Below are 12,657 nucleotides of genomic sequence, written 5' to 3'. Positions count from 1 at the left end.
TGTGTTTTCACAGAATCCCAGCATGGCAAGGGTTGGCAGGGCCCTCCGCAGCTCACCCAGTCCCACCCCCCTGCCCCAGCAGACTCACCCAGAGCAGGGGGCACAGGACAGCGTCCAGGCGGGGGTTGAAGATCTCCAGAGAAGGAGACTCCACAGCCCCCCTGGGCAGCCTGGGCCAGGGCTCGGGCACCCTCAAAGTCAAGAAGTTCTTCCTCACGTTCAACTGGAACCTCTTCTGCTTCAGTTTGTGCCCATTGAGGCAAGGTGCAGGATTTGAAAACTGCAATGTGTTTCCTTTCCAAGGAGAGGGGTAACTGTATGGGAGGTCTACCTGTGCGGGGAGGATTCAGCACATAGAATCATAGAATCGTTTATCTTTCTATTCCCCAGCTATGTTGGCTCTATTGCTCCATTTCAGCAGGTTTTTGTCACTATATTAGAGGCACATTGCAGCGGTCTCGGAAACCCCATCCCTTCCAGTGGGCCTATTTGAGGAGTAAGGGACCGTTCCAAATGCATAAGGGCAGCAGACTCTGGCAGATGGAAACTGATACAGAGATGTAACAAAGAGCATTTCAAAAGGTACTTTATGCCAATTTTATGCCCTGTATTAAAATTTAACAGGCGTGAAACCACCGAGGTTCTGTAGAAATCTAACACTTTTATAGAAATTGTTTAAAAATGTATAAGCTGCATCTTCTGTTAGTGTGTATTGGCAAAAAGAGTAGAGCTACGCAGATACACACCATCTGTCTTTCTGTGCCATATCATTGAGTAACAAATGAGTTGTCTGCCCTAGGTTGTCGGCGTACGGTCAGCAATTGTAGACCGAAATGATTAGCCTGCGTTAAAGCACACAGCATTCTTCTAGGAGAGTTTTTCCTCTAGTCCCATGAACATCAAAATAATGCTCCAGCTTGATGGCTGAATAATAACATCCTTCACGTCCCTTCTGCCAGCCCCGGAAACCCAAGCTGAAGTTTCGATGTCCCCTTGACGAGTGGTGTCGTGACATTCATACAGCTCCAATATTAACTCGATTCTGTGTGATTTGACTGTTCTTTGTCCTCTTCCTTGAGTCAAGAAAGCAATGCCCCTGAATGGCACGGAAAACGTTCCCGGGTCAGCTGCTAATGCTTACTTGTTGACACTCTGTTTGGCAGTAGAGTATTACAAGGGTCGGCCTGGACAGCAATAGAGATTTTGCAATGGTTTGCAACGTTATGGTGACAATTATTTACTGCTTCAATCTCATAGCAATGTTGATGTCACTCCTCCACCCCCTCCAAACAAAAAGCAAGATAGGGAAAATGGTCTAGAAAAGGCAAGTACGGACCTAATTTGAATAGTGAGTGTCCACTGCCCCTTCCCCTGGGGGAGTATCTTGGCTTCCCCCTTTCCACGGGCCACATCCCTCTGGCAACGATGGTGGTTGCTTACACTACAAAGTCACGTTATCCTGTTCCAGTTCTGGCCTCTTTTAATACAATTTACCAGCTGGAAATCAGGAGGGGAGCCAACGGCACGGGAGCAGCCAGCTCCCCGTGCGCCTCCAGCAGCCGGCCTGCGCGCCAGCACGTGGGGCTGCTGCCATGGCTGCAAAGGCAACGCCGCTCCGAGCGGAAAGGCAGCAAATCTTTTCTTTGGCCCCCGCCATTCCTTCGGCTTTTACAGAGGAGGGGGAAGAGAGGCAGGTTTAAGAACTGCGGGATGCTTGCCTGCAGGTGCTTGCCGAGAGGCAGTGTGTATCTACGGATGTGAGCAAGAAGTAAGACTCGGTTGGGAAGAACAGCACGAAGGAGTAGGTGAGGGAGAAGCCGCTTCCTGTAATGGTCTCCATTTAGCACAAAACCATTTAAGAACATAAGACCATCCATGGTACATCATATCAAAGGTCCATCTGCTCCGTCATCCTGTCTGGCAGTGGCTCGAGTTGGAGGCATTTAAGAAGGCAGCGAAGAAGTAGTCTCTTCCAGGATTAGTTTCACATCCTGTGACCATCTGGGCACATGCTGGCTGAGAGGTGGCGTCTTCTTGCTTAATAATTTGTGGTGGGGTTGTCTTCCATGACCTTAACCACTCTTTTCTGGAGGGCACGGATGCTGTTAATATCCACAACAAGGTTTTCCGCAGCCTGTCTGCAAGGTGCATGCACAAACACCTCCTTTGGCGTCTTTTCAGCGCGCCACCTGCTAGTTTACCGCTCCCCAGGTTTTTCAGTGCAGCACTTGTTGCCTCTTCACCCTCCTAATGCCACTCCCATGATTTTATAGACCCACATCGTTCCCTCCCTCCCCCAGTTACCTGTTTTTCAGACTGGAAAGTCCCAGTTTGCTTAGCCAGTCCTGGCATTGAAGCCGTTCTGTATCACCTTTTCCAATGGAGATCGGTCTCTTGATGCTAACAGAAGAAGCAGAAACTTCCTCCGCACCTATGGAACAAAAAGCCCTGAGGAGTGTTGGAGCAGGCCAAGTCTGCAGAAATGGGAGTCAGTTGATATGGGGAAGGTTTGGGCCCCCATAAACCCCTAAGATGTTCTGGGAGAACTGTAGAGAATTTCCCATCAGCCAAGAAAAAAACGAAGCAAAGCAGAAAGAGCTCTTGAAACTATTTGGGAAATGTAGAGAGCCTTTCCGAGACAAATTTCCCAAGTGTCTTGAGTCTGTTTATTTCTGTGCTTAGTTCAGGTTTTGTTTTCACCCGCGCTCCCACTTTGTGCTGGGTTCTCACCAGAAAGCTTTCAGAAGCTGCCTGTGCGTGACACCCCCAGGTGAAGACCATAAACCCCTCGTGCAGAAACACCCTCTCCCCTCGGCACAGCCCGGCCGAGTTCACTCTCTCCTTCCTTTCCCTTCTCACAACTCACCCGTGTACCTCCCCCAAATGGCAGTGATTTTAGCGTCCCTCCATGCTGAGAAGCTCGACCTGAGATGCCTTAGAGGGGAGTTGATCCTAAAGAAGATGTTTATCTATGTCTCATTCTTTTAAAAAGTCTCAAGATGAACATGTAAATTCAGACAGGTAAATCCCAGCCACAGACTGGGATGAGCCCGCAGTCTTGATACAGAAATCACGATGGGCATCTCGCCCTCTATTCTTGCATGATATGACAGCGAAAAGCAATGCTACAGATGATGTGATCCTTTCTCTTTTCAGCTGCCTGTGGTCGATTGCCACGTGTTGTCTCCGATGTGACAGAGGCCCAGAGAGCCATCATATGGCAAACTCCAGGGAGAAGGGGAAAGCGGCTTGTTTTTCTTGGCATACGAATGATTGTTCTGGCCAAACTGAGTCCAGTTGTGTGTGTGCGCATGTTGCACTTTATTATATGCGTGGCTAGCCCTGGTATGGGTTTCAGGGACTGGTGGTTTTGTAATTTGTACAACCCTTGGTCTGCCGGCCTTTGCTGTCCTCCGCTGCAGTTGTGGCCGCTTCCTTTTTTATTACCACTTCCTCCTGAGGGAGCCGTAATTTATGGTCAGAGGTTAACCTCATTTGCTGAAGTATCCAACTTCTATGCCAATAGATCTATAAAAATGGAGAATGGGGATGAGGAGATGGGAAATAAATAAAATAGATATTCTTCAAATGACATCCACAGCCGTTCTTGCTGAGGCACAGAAACAAAGGCGTTTCTCCAACGGCTGAGATCAATATCAGATCCAGTGCTCTGCCCTCGTCGCTGTATTGTAGCAATACTTTGGAGGAAAAGGACAACTCCATTAAGTAAAAGTTGTGGAGCCATCTGCCTGTAATGGCGTTTGCTCTCTGAGCCAGTTTGCTTCCTGAGCCAAATGCTAATTGGTGGACACCTTACACGGTAACACACAACATTCCCTTATCACTACAGGTTTTAACATAGTTCCGTGCAACCGTGGGTCCTCGCCTTGGGCATCCAATGCTGCTAAGCTCTTGACTTGGATGAGGTTTTGTGGTAATGAGTTCCGCAGATTAGCTGGGCATAAAGATGCTTCTTCCCTTTGCATAGCGATGGCAAGTGGCTGCAGCTCAAACTTTCACATTGCGCTCCCTACCTACAGCTCTGGAAGCAGCTGGAAAAAAAAACATTGCATGGCAGAAGCTGCTGTGAGGCTTCACATCACACCAGCATGAGGGAAAGGAAAGGGTTGGATGCGTTTGTGCTACAAGACCTTGAGTATCCCAGGTTTGTCTGGGCAAGACACGCTAGTGTGTGAGAGCTGAAGTTCAGGGGTTAGCGACTCCGGCAACTATAGTTTCCCTTAAAGTCCAAACTCTTGGAAGTAAGTGGATGGGCCAGATGCTGTTGCCAGGCTTTGGGGTTTTTTTACCTTGAAAAAGGTAGCATGAAAAAGCCTTTGCATGTATGTGTGTGTCTGTATGTCTGCGTGGGACTACCGAGTGCAAAACCAGAAGGCAAGTAAGGCGACCTGGGGAATGTGATTCCTTTTCCTTCAAAACCATACTAGAACTTCATCGCTGATGTCGAAGAAGGAGAAGGAATAAACACTTAATTCTTCAGGCTGTGGTAGCAGCCACAGGCTTTGCGGCCTTCCTTACAATGAGATTTTGGTCTGTTGTACGTGGTGTTCTGTCTCCTAGTTGCAAGAGAGACTGCTTCAGAGTGTGTCCTCTGAGCCGTCTTTGTTACTAACGGATAGAGAGACCCTTCAGCCGTAGGACTGGTCCTGCAGAACTGCGGCACATCTCTCGAGACCATATGGTGGTACTTTATCTATTTACTACTCAGTATTTCTAGGTATTTCTATCTCATGTTTCTATTACACTTCTATAGTATTTTGGTTTTTCTGTTTGTACGTAGACATGGAACATTTCTGTAATGCTCACTCAATGCACACATGACTTCCCAGGTCTATGTTGAGCAAAAAATAAACCAGAATTCATTTCCATTTACGTGTTCCATCCCCCCCTTCCTGCCCCAGATTTTTTTTCCTGACATGCCACATTAATCATAAAAATGCAGTGTTGGTGATCAAGCAATTATCCAAGTAATCATCAAGCTCGGTTGCTGATTCTAGGGCAGGGTCTGCGCTTTGATTGACAGCTGTCAGGAATGATCTGCTCTTAGAGATCACTCGCATCTCGCCCACCAACCCGCTCTGCTGTTTGACCCCACACTGAGATTGTTTTCCACTGTCTGCCCGGCGTTGTCCTCTCAGCTAACGTCTTTTCCTCAGTAGCCACCAAAAGCAGATGATCACCCTCCCCGTTGTTGGCTATTGGTTACTGATTAGGAGATCAGTTCCTGGGATTAACGATGACTCAGATTCACTAAACTATCAGAAGGCTGTTGAGGCAGCGTGAGCGGAGCATTAATAATCCCGCTGCTTGGCAGAACTGCAGGACTTGTATTTCTCCCTGAGCCTCCTTTCATTTTCCCATGGGGTGGGGGTTAATAGGATAAGCTCTCTGCTTCACAGCTGTGGGTGGGCATCCTCTGTGTCTCAGCCAGCCTCAGGCTTCAGCTCCCCTGGGTGGAATGAAGCTCCTTCTGATTCCTTGGTAGACCTCTGTCTGTCCTAATTTCGCTGTCAGCATAGATGATTCTGTTAGCGCTTGCTGGACAGAGGAGCTTATCAACCTTGGCTGATAGCTGGCTAGCTCGGCAATGTATAAATCAGTCGATATGTTCCTAATTCTGTCCCCCAGAAACGGGCTCGATGTGATGAGGCAATAATTTTAGATTGCAGGAGTCATGTTTGGCTGAGATGAGTTGGCAGCTTCCCTGAGACTGAAAGAAAATATTCTAAACACAATAAAGAGCACTGTAAAGCCTAGCTTTAAATAAATATTAGGCTTTGACACTAACTGGAAGAAGCCAAATTTCCAGCTGCTGATAGGATGCCCAGATCCCAGGAATGTAATCTGAGATTCTTGGCTCACTTTGTCTCAACAATTTAATAATCATTTGGGCGGAAAAAGCCCCAAAGCGTTGTCCATCGAAGTGATTTTGAACATAATTTAAAATTGTCCAGGGAACTTCCCTAATTAGCTACAGCCTGACACGGGGTCTATTCCTTGCTGCAGAGTCCACAAATACCCTCACCCAAGCACCTTTGCTATTCTCCATCCTGCTCCAAACATGGCCCTGCCCTGTCTCAAACAGGGTGACCACAACTTGGAATGGAGAGGTAACGCCAGACCATGAGCCCTGGTCCTGTGCAAAATTCCCATGGAAAACATGGTTTGAGGTCACTCATCCCTGTGGTTATTTTTTGGCAGGTCCTGTTTGGTAGCTGCCCTGTGTTCCGTGTTTACTGATGGGAACAGGGTGGGGATCGCTGTTGCCCTGAGCAATTATAAATACACGCCGCATCCTCTCAGCGGCGGATAAAGCAACTCCCCTGGTTTGAACCAAGTGACTCCAGCTCAACTTTCAGAGCACCCAAACTGCATGATCCACAGCCTGCAAGATTCCCTGGTGGCAGACAGAGCATCCGGGGAAAACAAAAAGCCTAAACAAAACAGCCTCCTGTGAGCTAAATACAGGGATACACAGGAAAAGCTTTTAATCTCGGATAGGCAGTCATAATTGTCTTGTCTTCCTCTCCCCTAAGAAAAAACAGAATTCTATAAAACGTGTTTTACTACCCAAGACATTGTCTGATAAATGAGAACGGGAGAGGGGAGGTGGGAGAGGACGGAGCACCTTGTGAACGAAGGGAATCCTAGGCTCGGATCTGGGACATTAATGCAAAACACATCTCATGCTCGCAGAATAAATAGGCACAATTTCTCCAGGAAACATGTAGATGAGCGGCATCGATGTTGCATTTCATTTTCTTTTCTCTGTTCTGGACAGTTGTTTTCCTGGGGATCAACGAACACTTTAACTGCTGGAAATCCCACCTCTGGCGGGAGAGCAATGAACAGTATTAGAACTGTAAATCCCACTGAACTAAATGCACCTGGAAACACCAGTTCTCTGTAGAGGCCAGAGGTTGAAGATGTGGGGCCCGTGTCCGTGTGGAGGTTGTGCTCAGGCTACAGGTTATCTCTGGGGCATCCAGAAGAGGAGGTTTGGTGCTTTTGCCTCCCCATTCTGACCCCAAGTGGAGCGGAGCTTGGCCAACTCTGTGCCCTGAAGAGAGGCATCCAGGATCCCACTGCATTCAATCACACGTCCCAAGTTTTCGTGTCATCCTCGCACACCCAGGCTTGTCTTGAGTCTCTTTCTCAGGACAGTTGGTTCAAGTCAGCTTATGAAAATAATTAAAAATGTCTTTATCCTGAATCCATCCCTGCTTAAGAAACAAGCAGGGGATTTAGTGGGGAGACTGTGCAGAGAGGGGAGCGGTGAGAAGCCAGACCCCAAAGAAAAGCCTGGTATCATATTGCTCTGCTCTGGTACAAGAGAGCACGGGTGTACCAACGGCAGGAGCCACGCACCACATACTGGGAGAGACCCCCAGGAAAAATCGGGGCTGTTGTAGGAATATGTGTAAGGACAGATCTTATCCCTGCCACCTGGTGTCAGGGAGCCTTCTCGGCGGCTCCCCCAGCCCACCATGCCGGGCCTGGGCAACCGAAACGGCGGGTCAACGGTTGAGTTTGCCAAGCAGGTTGGTTGGTGCCAGATGCAAGGCGTGGTACCAGAGCAATCAGGATTGAATGTTGGGTGTATTTAAAGAGTCAACATAAAAAGTCGTGCAATCTTTCCTCTGGTTGGCATTCCTTCTCCATGCTACTGGTATGTGTTGGGCTCCTAGTCTGACCCACGTGTCAGTACTGTAGTTCCTATGTGCAATAACTGCAAAATCCCCACTGATGTCTACAAGAACAAACTCCACGTCTCAGGATTGGCTTTTTCCCCCCCCATGAGATGCTTCCAGATGCTTTTCACCACATCTCTGCCCATTACATTTCTCTTCAGGGCTTGCAGTAAATATGTGTATGGCCTCTGATCCTGGATTTCAGGGTCTTTATTTGAACACACAAGATTTCATTTCATTCTCAGGTTAAAATCTGGCTCTTGGGGTTGCTTCCCTCAGCTTCCTCCAGTCACAAATTAGTACCAACTCTTCCAAGAGTATTTGTGCGTGCAAGGGAATGATCTGGTATCACACCCAGACCCCAATCTTAGTAGCACGCATGCGTTCCTAAATTAATTTCTAGCGGTAACAGCACTGCCCCATTCTAAGAGAAATGGAGGCAGATGTGGCCTAACCTGAAGGAGAGCATTAGGTGCCCCTTTTCTCAGCGTGGCTGTGCTGCTGGGATGATGGAGCTGCTGATCCACCTGGTAAAGGAACCGCATGTGAACTCTGCTCTGATGTCCGAAAGCTGAATTACACCCTCTGGGCCTCAGGACTGCTCTTTCATCACCACCCTTCCCTCTTGAAGTATTAAGAGCTTTATGGTGAAATAGTTTCCGTTGTAACAGAAGAAGGAAAAAGAAAAAGTAGAGGAAGGACCCAAGCCAGATCCTCACCTGATGTAGCCTTCACAAAAGGAACCAAACCTACGTGTGTGTGTGTTTATCACCAAGACAAAAGCTGTTCTCGTGGTGTTAAAACTTCTGCAAGCAAAGAGACAGGCAAATGCTTTTTTGTCAGCTCGATTGTTTCTTCACCCTAAATATGTGTAGCGTGTTCAGGACACTTCTCGCGGCTGAATCTGGAGGCAGAGCGTTAACCTTTATCAGCTTCAGGAGGGATTTAAGCTTTCCCTTGATTTCGTATTTTACCTCTTGTTATGTGTTTCACAGCAGCGTGGCAGGAACAACACGTTGTCCTTCTGTAATGCCTTTTATTTAATGACTGCGAAATGCTTTGAAACCCTTCGACGTTAGAAATAAGAACTGGGTCAGCTCTGCCTTCCTCGTTTGAGAGATGAGGACAAACAGGTAGAGAGGTTAAATGATTTGCCCTGCAGAAAGGCTATGTACGTACAGTGCAATTTGGAAGAGCACCTAAAACTTTTGGCTCTGTTACCTCTCTACTTGCCACAGGAATGAATTTCCTCCTTCTGTGAAAATTACTTCCCCTGTCATCATTGACAGGGAGGCTTCTGGCCAGAAAATGATAATTAAAGAGACCCCAAAGAAGACAGCAGCCCAAAGCTGAGCTTTCTTGCTCCACAACAGACTGGAAGGGTGATTCAGAGGGAGCTTTTGGAAGGGAATGGGACTGGCTTGTGTGTGTTCTGCTGATGGGTGAAGTACCTGCAAAAAGTGCCAGGGCCTCCCAAACCAGCCGTGCTCCTGCTGCCCGTACCCAGCGCTGCGCCCTGCGAACGTGCTGGAGCAGGAAATCAAATTGCAGGGTATTTCCCCAATCCCCTGCTTCCAGGAAACTGCAGAGCACCGGTGAATAAACCTGGCTCACCAAATGGACGGAATAAGGATTTCTCCTCTCCATTTCTGTTTGCTTTCATTGCTAATCAAACCCCAAACGTGGAATTCACCGGGAAGCTCATTGCTCTTGATGATCTCTTTGTAGGGCCCCGTCATGATTTGTGTTTTTCTGGTAATGAGTTTCCGCAGCAATGAGGTTGCATGAGAGTCTCGGTTTTCATTTAATGGCAAAATTAAGTTTCCAGCCATCATAGCTGCCGAGAAAAGCCTAGGTGACAGCCCCGAGAATACCAAAGCCTGAAACGTTGCATGCCAGGCCATCTACATCAAATCACCCTGAAACAAAATTATCACAGATTTCAGTGTGTTCTTTTAGCACCTTGCAGGGGAATTGCAAGCTTAGAAAGCAGAAGCCCTTCCCAAGCATTTTAAATGATGTCAGGTTTAATCCCAATGTCTGTGACAATACAGTGACAGTCGGTCAAATGCAACTGAATAGCGTTTCCATAAAATCTCTACAAAGTTTCTCGGGAAGCTTAAAAAGAGAAAACCAAACGCATGATGGTGCTGCACCATCTTAGAATTACAAAAAGAATAATCTGCATTTATAGCCACCTCCGAGCCGAGGATGACACAGTCCCACACAAACGCTAATGCACTTTGCAACCCCTATTTTCAGTCGCAAAGTACGTGAGGATTTCCTGAGTGGAAAAGTTGCTCACTAAAAACACCTCTGTGGCAGCTCCTTCAGTGACCTTCACCTTTGGCTGGGAATCTGCCTGTATTTACTTCCAGTTGTGTCTGTATCATGTTTGCTTTTAATAATCAGGTTTTGACTTATGAAGGAAAGTTTCTCAATCTTGTGATTCTGGTGGGACCATCTCAGTTCTACTGCAATCAGCGTGAAGTGCTTTCGATTGCAATACAAAATGTGCCGTATAGGCCTTTGAGGAGAGTCTTCTGACTAAGAGAGCGAAAGCTCTCTTAGGCTGAAGATGAGCAAATCCACCCCCCAAATCTACCCATTCTGTTTCTGTGGTTTTCCTCCTTGCATATATAAACACAGCCAAAGCGCCCAGCGTGGTGATGTGATCTTGCCAAGCGAGGTGTAAAGCGAGGGGTACATGAGCAGGAGCTGTGGTTTGGTCCTGGGAACCCCAAAGTTTCCCTAGACGGTAGCCAAGCTTCATCTTGTCACCAGCCGTGACCTACAGCCAGGGGATGTCCCCAGCTCCAGTTGCATCTGCGCCTCTTGGTGCAGCCCAGCGGGGTTACATGCACCTGGTGCTCCTCCAAGTGGCACCGCTGTTCGGTTTGGTAGGAAACATCCATGCCGTTATCTTCGTTCCATAGCACGGCACAAACCCTTCAACAGATCTGGCTCAAGGCTGTTGTCTGAATTTTAAAGTATGGCCCCTACATGAACGAGAACCTGACTTCTTTATCCCAGTGACTTTTCCTTCCTTCTTGGTGGATCCTTGGAAAGGAAGGGAGAAGACGAGGTCTCCAAAGACACGACAGGATTTCCAGCAGGAAGGGCAGCGTGTTCTTATCTGAGACACTTACTGGAAGGGGAAGGATGCGAAATGTTGATTCATCGGTAACTTGTGGAACAAATATTTAGAAAATGGCTACATTTGCGTGGTGTTTATAAATAATTGTATTTTTAAATGCCAGGTCAAGAGTAAGATTATGCTGGGAATCACTGATGTAATCCTGGACAATCTGGCAACTTTGTGTGAAAACCAGCACCTTTTTTTAGTTATCTACAGAAATAAAGAGGGTGTGGGAGTCCCTGGAGCCAAACACACAAGGGACCAAGGAGTTATTTAGAGGAACAGACTGGAGCGTTCGTGCTTGAACAGGGACCACAAGGCACACAGGGGCTAGGGGAGCCAGCGTGACCAGCAGAAGGCAGCGGCAGCCCCTTCTCAGTCACTTGAAATATGGCAGGAGCTGGTAGAAGCTGCAGGAATGATCTTTGTAGACAGAAATTGATTTTCACAAGATTGCCAGGTAGAGAAAAAGAGTGCATTGACATTAACAGAGCACGTACAAAAACCAATGTTTGCTTCCACTCCTCCAAATGGCTAAACCATCAAGAATTCTGACAGCAAAGAACCTGGCCCTCTGAAGAGTAATTTTCCGTGGGCCTGCAGATTCTCTTCCTGCGGGCTGAAGGACAAAAATCAATATTCTGTCCCACGTGACAGCCAGCACCACGGCATGTGGGGTCTGTCCCACGGAGGCGGTGGGGCTCCACGGGCTCTGGGTGATCATTTGCTTAGGGACATGGTTTAGTTGCTTAGGGACAGGGTTTAGTTGCTTAGGGACAGGGTTTAGTGGTGGGATGGCAGCATTAGGGTAACAGTTGGACTTGATGATCTTAAAGGACTTTTCCAACCTCAACAATTCTATGATTCCAGGAATCACAGCCTGAGTTAGGCTGGAAGGGAGCTCAGGGCATCTGGTTCAGCCCCCACTCAGGGCCAGCCCAGCTCCATCTGAAATGCAATTATTTCTCTTATAGGAAATTTGGCGAGTCCTCTTCCGGCAACTAGCCGAAATCTGTTCTGCTGCATGGCACCTGAGCTCTACCTGGTTGGGGGTTGGTTGGTTGTTTGCTTTTAAAGTATTTTCTCCCTCCTTTTTGTAAACAAACAAGAAATATTTCCTGGTTCAAAAAGTGGAGGCAGTGGGGGAGAGGAGCATGGGGAGGAGGAAGAAAGCAGGAGCAGAGAGCAGGAAATATCATCCCCATCTGTGGAGAGGAGAGAAGGTGGGGAGGCCACCAACGTCCAAGTTATTAACGGGGCTGAGGATGTGTTATTTTACTTGCAATAACCGATGAAACTAGCTAATAAAGGAAAATCATTATTTTTAAGGCAGATGAAAGGTAGTCAAGGAAACGCGGTACCTTCCCTTCTCTGCTGCCTAGCCTCAGGAAAAACACATTCTCTGATACTGATGCCATCATGACAAAATCGCCCTTAAAAAATATCTATACCTGTGCTGCTAGTACTGCGAGATTATTAAAATGATGAGAACTGTTCCCATTTGTCTGGCAGTTTCCATCACTGTGCCACCATTAAGGAGTGAATCCCTGTCTGCCACCAGGAGGAAACATCCAGGGAGAGCCCTGAGTGAATTGTGTGCGCAGGGACCATGGGCTTGGTTTAACAGATGAGGAAATGATTTGAAGCGCCGTGGGAATAAATGGCGATGTCTGCGCTGCTTTCGGAGGGGGGACCCGAATCGGTGCTGAGGTTCAGCTCCCCTGTGAGAGAGGAGAGGTGGGGGTAGAAGCAGGAGCCTGGCGTGGGCCCCCTCCGGCTTTGGTGTCCCTCACTGCTTCTCTTCCC

This window comes from Egretta garzetta, unplaced genomic scaffold (assembly GCF_000687185.1).
Source record: "Egretta garzetta isolate BGI_Z169 unplaced genomic scaffold, ASM68718v1 scaffold469, whole genome shotgun sequence".
NCBI classification, from domain to species: domain Eukaryota; kingdom Metazoa; phylum Chordata; class Aves; order Pelecaniformes; family Ardeidae; genus Egretta; species Egretta garzetta.
Note: the sequence above shows the minus strand (reverse complement) of the source record.